This window comes from Xenopus laevis, chromosome 8L (genome assembly GCF_017654675.1).
Source record: "Xenopus laevis strain J_2021 chromosome 8L, Xenopus_laevis_v10.1, whole genome shotgun sequence".
NCBI classification, from domain to species: domain Eukaryota; kingdom Metazoa; phylum Chordata; class Amphibia; order Anura; family Pipidae; genus Xenopus; species Xenopus laevis.
In genome coordinates this window covers 111,506,454-111,513,717 of record NC_054385.1, presented here as the reverse complement: position 1 = coordinate 111,513,717, position 7,264 = coordinate 111,506,454, and the positions used below count along the sequence as shown (strand labels likewise).

General features: G+C 34.3%; 1 non-coding gene across 1 annotated transcript; it reads left to right on the top strand.

The window, feature by feature from the left end:
- Positions 1-6,406: 6,406 nt before the first annotated feature.
- On the top strand, positions 6,407-6,600 carry LOC121397381. Its single transcript, XR_005963635.1, has one exon. It is a non-coding gene; the product is annotated as a U2 spliceosomal RNA (small nuclear RNA).
- Positions 6,601-7,264: the final 664 nt, after the last annotated feature.

Sequence of the window (7,264 nt, the reverse complement as noted above, 5' to 3'; positions counted from 1 at the left end):
TGGGTGTGCCTGAGAGAATGTTGGTATGGATTAAATGTTTATATAAAAATATTATTAGTCGAGTTCGGGTGAATGGTTTTGTTACTGAGGAAGTGATAATAAACTCTGGGGTGAGACAGGGTTGCCCCTTTCACCTATACTTTTTATTTGTGTTATAGAGCCATTATTATGTATGCTGCAGAAAGATAAGCTGGTCAGAGGAGTAGAGATACCAGGTAGTGGGGGCAGAGATCTTAGATCTATTTGTTGTATGGATGATGTAACCATTATTTGTAAATCTTCGGTGGGTTTGAAAAGAGCAAAATTACTAATTGATTTATTCTGTATGGCTAGTGGTTTTAAATTAAATGAAGGGAAAAGTGTATGTAAATTGTTTGGTTGTTTTAATGAAGTTGATATTGGTGGATGGACTATAGAAAGAAAGGGGGTGGAGATCTTGGGAGTTTTTTTTTGGAGATGAGCTAAAAGGAAGTGTGAGTTGGGAGAAAACTTTCAATAAAATAAAGAAGAAGATAGATTTTTGGTCGCTGAGAAGTTTAACAATTAAAGGTAGAGTGTTAATAATAAAAGTTGTATATAAGTCTTGTTTTTCCAGCACCAGATAAGTGTCTTCATAAAGTTTTAAGAATTATATTTTTATTTTTATGGAATTCAAAAATGGAGAAATTGAGGAGAAGTAAAATTATAAAGAGAAAAGAAAAAGGTTTAATGGATATTGAAAGATTTTTAGCAATTAAATATGTAAGTATGTGTGTAAAAGCTTGTAAAAAGGATAATTTAATAGGATGTATGAGATATATGGCGGGTAGTGTTTTAAGAAAATATACATTTTTAACTGTGGATTTGAGAAGACCTATATGTTTTTATGCTCCGTGGTTTTACATTCGTATAGAACGTTGCATAAGGAGAAATCATCTTGAAAATGTACCCATAACAGAATGGGGTGATAGTTAAAAAGGGTTGAAAGCTTTATAGATGAAGGAAGAGGTAGAAGTGATAGGAGGTTTAACAGAGGTGGAAAGTGAAAAAGTATGGAAGGTGGTTAATGGGAAAGAAATAATTAATAGACAAAAAGATTTGAGCTGGATGGCCGCGCATTGGTGTTTACCTTCGCGTGAGTTTCAAAGGAGGCAAAGATTAATTAATAGTGAGGTATGCCCTAGAGATGGTTGTGGTCAAAGCAAAGTTTGGGAGGACAAGCAGTGCGGGAGACAGAGAGCCGTGGAGCAAGGAGGAAGCTGACGGTGGTGCACAATACATGGCTGCAGCATGACAGGCCAGCAGAAGCACAAGAGAGAGAAAAAGGCAGGCAGGCGTTTGGTAGTAGTTGTCTTGTGATCCGGGTTCAGCTGTGAGTTGTTGCAGGAACGAGCTGATTGAATCAACGTGCTGGCTGTGGCCGTCAGAAAGAGGCGGGGCTATGCAAATAAGGTGTGCGGGGCAGTCGGGAAGGTGCTGGGAGTCTGTGGGCCTCAGGCCGGCGAGCCCGATGAAGGTCCGAAACAGGGCCGGAGCCAGAGAGGGCCTGGGGCTGGGAGTCCCCGTGGCCAGGCTGACTGGATGCGGGGTTGCCTGGATGTGGTGTGGGCTTGGGCCAGAGGTGAGCTGCCTGCCCTCCCTCTCCCCATGGAGGCATGTCTAGCCTGGCTTTGGGCCCGTCTGCGTGCGCGCCTTTCGGGTTATCGCTTCTCTGCCTTTTGGCACGATCAAGTATCTTGTCATATGGTGATAAAGAGAGCATGCTCCCTCTCCGCCTTAGGGACATTGCCCACATTGGGGGCTTAAGTCCCTTTGCTGCTATTGGGTTGGAGACTGCAATCTTGGAGGAGGGATCATTTTTTCAGGGTCATTTGCTGATGCCTGTTTAAATTTGCCTGAGTCATGCAGATGTCGGGAGACGCAGCGGCCAATCTGGCGCGCTTTAAGAATACGGTCAGAATTCTTTTGCCTGAAGAGAAACGTGGACCAGATGGGCTTACCTTTGTGATGGAGGAGATAGTGATGAAGATGGCTCATCTTGGTCCGAAGGATATTTACAGTCTACCGGAATCTCCCAGAAGAGGCTTGTATGAAGTCGTTTTCTTTACAACGGAAGCCTACCGAATTTTTCAGAGAAGATACCAAATAAATAAAGATCAGAAAGCTTTCAAGGATGTTGAAGTCTCCTTTATGCATTCGGATACAATAAGAGTTGTGACGGTGCAAATGTACAACACGTATGTTTCTACAGCAGAAGTGGCAAAACACTTAGCAAAGTATGCAGAGGAAGTGATCTATCTGAAGAATATAACAAATCGGTATGGGAGTTGGAATGGGAAAAGACTTTTCCGGTTAAAGTTTTATGAGGAACCATGTTCTGAAGAGGGTGTTCTTCATCCTCCTCCTAACTTCAGGATTAATGTTTTATTCTGGTATGCCCAAATTTTGCCAGAAATGTAAGGAATTTGGACATACACCAGCTGAATGCGGAGAAGAGCTAGCAAGGTGTTCAAATTGTAGTGAGTTTGGGCATAATGCAAGTCAATGTGAGAAGGAGAAAATCTGTACATTGTGCAGTAAAGTGGGACATGTGTGCAGAGACTGCCCCGATAAAGGGAAAGCTTATTCGGATGTTGTGAAAGAAAAGAAAAAGGAAGAAAGAAGAAAAGAAGAAGAAAAGAAGAAGAAAGAAGAAAAGAAGAAGAAAGACTAGACGGTGAACCAGATGGTGAACAGAATGATGAACTAGATGGTGAATTAGAAGTGACAGAAGAATTACCTGGATTTTCTGGTTTGGACCAAGGGGAGGCTCGTATTGTAACGTCACTGACTCTGGACGATGATTTGTGTTTATCCAGTGTTGATGTAGAAATGGAAAGTGGAAAAGAGGAAGAAATGGAAATTAATCAAAGTGGTCAAGGTAACAGTGATGAAGAAGTAATTGTGAGGAAAAAACACAAAAGACACAAATCAAATTATTACAGTGTTGCTTTAGAGATAGCTGAAGAGCAAGAAGATACGGCTTTGGATGTTTCAGTGAATGTATCTATTAAAAGAAGTGTTTCTGTAACTGAAGAAAGACTGAGTCAAACACTGGTGCTGGAAATGATACTATCAAGGGAAAAAGGAACACAAAATGTTTAACACCAATACTAGAGATGGAGCTGTCGACGGAAAAGGGTGATGGTGTAACCTGATGGCTCTTTCTTTGGTCTCATTATATAAGTAGTTGTAAAAGCAAAACTAGAAGATATGTAAGTTTTGATTTCCTGTCTTCATTGAATGTCGATTTTATTGCTTTGCAGGAATGTGGTTTAATTAATGATTTAGATTGTGAAAATGCCAAAAAAGATTGGCAAAAAGGTTTTTCTGTATGGTCTTGGGGTTCTGACTAAGAATTCTGGGATAGGTTTTTTATTTTGTAATGACAAATATGATTTTGTTTCATTACAGATCAAAGGTGTGATCTAATTAAAAATGTTTATTTTTTCTTACCTGGTACAGAACCTTTAATTTTATGTGGAGATTTTAATTGTATTTTGAATAGAAAAGACAGGAAAGGAGTTGCAGGATTAGACATTTCTTCTGGAATACTTAATAATTGAGTTTAAGTAAACCAAAGGAAGGTTTTGCAAGTGTAAATCACACATCGATTTAATTTTGGGTCATTCGAATTTTCAAGTTAAGAATTTTGAGTTAAAGCAAAACCTTTTTTCAGATCATGAATTATTAAAAGTCGAATTTATTTTAAAAGAAAAAAATATTAAGATTAAAAAGCGAGATTGGAAATTAAATAGTTTATTGCTTGAAGACGAAAAAGTAATAGAATTATTTAAAATCAAGTATAATTTATGGCAAATGCAAAAGAATTCTTTTTCGACTATAATGAGATGGTGGGAATGGGTTATAAAAGAAATTAAACAATTGTTCATAATAATTTAAATATTAGATTGCAAACTATGTTAAAATTAAGAGAAAAAGGATTTCAGGTATATGATGAAATTGATAAGATTAAAAATGAGATTAAAAAGTGGATTAATGAAAGAGGAAAATAAATAATTTTTAATTCTAAAATAAGAGATATAGAAGAAGGAGAACAATGTACGAGATACTTTTTCAAAAAAAGTTTGAATAAAAAATTATTTATTGAAAAAATTGGTAATGAAGAAAAAATTCAAGGTATTTTAGATGTTGTATATGATTTTTATAATAAGTTATTTGCGGTTTCTGAAGATTTTATTAATTTGATTGAAAAGAAAATATCAAAGGATGATCAAATATGGTTGGATAAAGTCTGTAATTTGGTCATTTCCTAAAGGAAAATCTCCTGGTTGTGATGGATTAACAGTTGAATTTTATGTAAAATTTTGGGAATGAATTCAAGAGGATTTTTTAGAAAAAGTTAAAATGGTTTTAAAAATTGGTGATCTTACTCAAAAAAAAGTGTGGTAACACTTAATAAAAAAAAAAAAGGTGATAAAGAAAAAATTGAAAATTATAGATCAATAACATTATAAAACGTAGATTATAAAATTATTGCTAAAATTTTTGCTAATCAGATGAAGAAAGTGATAAGAGTATTATAAATCCTGGGGAGGTATGTGTAGTGCCGGGTAGGTGTATATGGGAAAATGTATTTATTATTCGTGATATTTTAGAAGATACAATACAAAAGAATTCAGGGGTGGCAATACAAAGGAATTCAGGGGTGGCAATACTGTCTTTGGATTTTGAAAAGGCTTACGATAGAGTTAACCATGATTTTATGTTTAAAGTTTTAGGAAAATTTGGTTTTAGTGAGTCTTTTATTAGAAATATCCGTGTTTTATATAAAGCTGTAACAAGCGAAATTTTGGTTAATGGTTTTAAGACAGATCCAATTGAAATCAGATCAGGAGTAAGGCAAAGGTGCCCCCTGTCACCTATTCTATTTATTTGCACAATTGAACCTTTGTTATTGACATTACAGAAGATAAGATAATTAAAGGTGTTTTTATACCAGGGAAAAAAGAAAATATTAAAACATTAAGCTATATGGACAATGTTGTTATAATGTGCTCAAATAAGGAATCCATAAATAGAACAATTTTATGGGCAGAAATTTTTAATGGGGCAGCAAGTTCTAAATTAAATGTTGATAAATGTGAATGTAATGTATATGGCAAATGGACAGATTTAAGTGATTGTAAAGTAACTATTCAAAGAGGGACTAGTAAAATTTAGGTGTATTCAAAGAGGGACTAGTAAAATTTAGGTGTTAGATTCACCTGACAAATTCTGTGAGAATAAAACTGTTTCAAAGCATTGAATAAAATTAAGAAAAAATTTAGAGAATTAGCAATAACAGGGAAAATTGAGAGAATTAACAATAACAGGGAAAATTGTAATTATTAAGGCAGTTATTCTTCCTATATTGTTATATGTTGGATTGGTGTTCCTTCCCAATTATTTGTGGATAAGAAGATTTACAAGAGAATTATTTATTTTTATTTGGAACTCTAAAATGGAAAAGCTAAAAAGAGATATAATGTATAAAGATGTTAAAAATGGTGGGAAAGGAATGCCAAATATTCAAGAATTCTTATATTTAAAATATTTAAAATTTGTTTTAAAATTAGTACAATCAGATAAATAGGCGAGTTTTTATGTTAAATATGGAGCTGGTTTTATTTTAAGAAGATATGGATATTTCAAAATTGATTTGAGATATCCAATAGCTTTAAATGGAACTCGTTTTTATAATATTTCAGAATTTTTTTTATAAAAAGTGGGAATTGCATAAATATTCTTTTTTTAGAGTTATTCAATATAAAAAGCATTTGTAAAGACTGGAAGAAGGAAGAGAGTTTGTGTTTAGTAGAAAATTATAATAGTAAAAAATTTGACTAATAGCCAAAAGGACTTGGCGTGGGCAATAGTTCATCAGTGTTTGCCAGTTAAAAACTTTCAATACTGTCAAGGTTTGCTAAGAAGTCCAAATTGTCCAAGGGATAGGTGTAATTTGAGAGAAACTTGTATGCACCTTTTTTGGAATTGCGATTTTGCACAAACTGTATGGAAAAGTATGGGATTAACTTTAAAAAGAATTACAGGTTTAGAAAATATAAATTATGAAGTTATGTTTGGAATCAGTTTAAGATATGCACAAAATAAGATTAATATTGCTATGAAGATAATTAATACGGTTAAAGAGGTTCTGTGGAAAGTACGGAATCTGTTGATATTTAAAAATGTAACTTTATCTGTGAAGCAATGTAAAGATATGATTTTTGATAATATGTATGTATATTTTTTAAAGGATAAAAAAGTTAAAAGTAAAATAGCAGAAATTGAATGGAAATTTGAAGAATGGAATTTAAATTTTTTTTATCTACAATGATGTGTTTTTTGAAAAAGAAAGAATAGTTTCATAAATTCTTTAAGTGAAATTTCTTTTAAATACTGAGTGGATAAAAAAAAAATAAAAAATCTGTTCTTATCAGTTTAATATCTGATACGTCCCCTATCTGGGGACCATATATTAAATGGATTTTTGGAACAGGGAGATGGAAGAAGAGCTTGCTCTGTCCACTCCACGCATTGACCTGGTATTGCAGTACCTCCAGGACCGGTGCACTTCTCTTACTCAGTTTGAAAAAGCAGAAAAAGAAAGAAACAAGCTCCAGAAGAAAAGAAGAAAGAAGAACAGAAGACAGAAGAACAGAAGAGGGAAGAAGCAAAGACGGGAGAAGGTGGATCTAAGGAAACAGCTGGAAAAGGAAAAACACAAAAGGCTTTTAGTCAAGAAAGTGTTGTAATGACTGAGTTTTGGAGATGGTTTGAGGTTCTCGGGACTTAGTGTCTTTGAAGAAGAGATGACTATTGGTCAAGAAGAAACAGTGGAAGAAGTAGATGGTTTTCAGGCTGTAAAGAAAAGGAGGAAAAAAGATAGGAAAAGTGAAGTAATAGAGCAAGTGGTGTCTGGTGATACAAATGTCAATGACGATGTAAACATAAAGAGAAGGACAGCTGTGTCCGAAGAAAGACTTAGCCAAACACAAGATTTAGAGAAAACTGAAAAAATAAGCAAAGAAGATGTAATGTTAGACGAGCAGTCATATATGATTTTCTTTTTTCCTTAAATGTTGATTTGATAGCTTTGCAAGAATGCGGTTTAAGTCATGAATATGAGTGTGACAAAGCTAAAAAAGAGTGGAAACATGGGATTTCAGTTTGGTCAGGGGATACGGAATGCAGGAATTCTGGAGGTTGTTTTTTATTGTGAATTGTTATCTTTTTTTTTTAA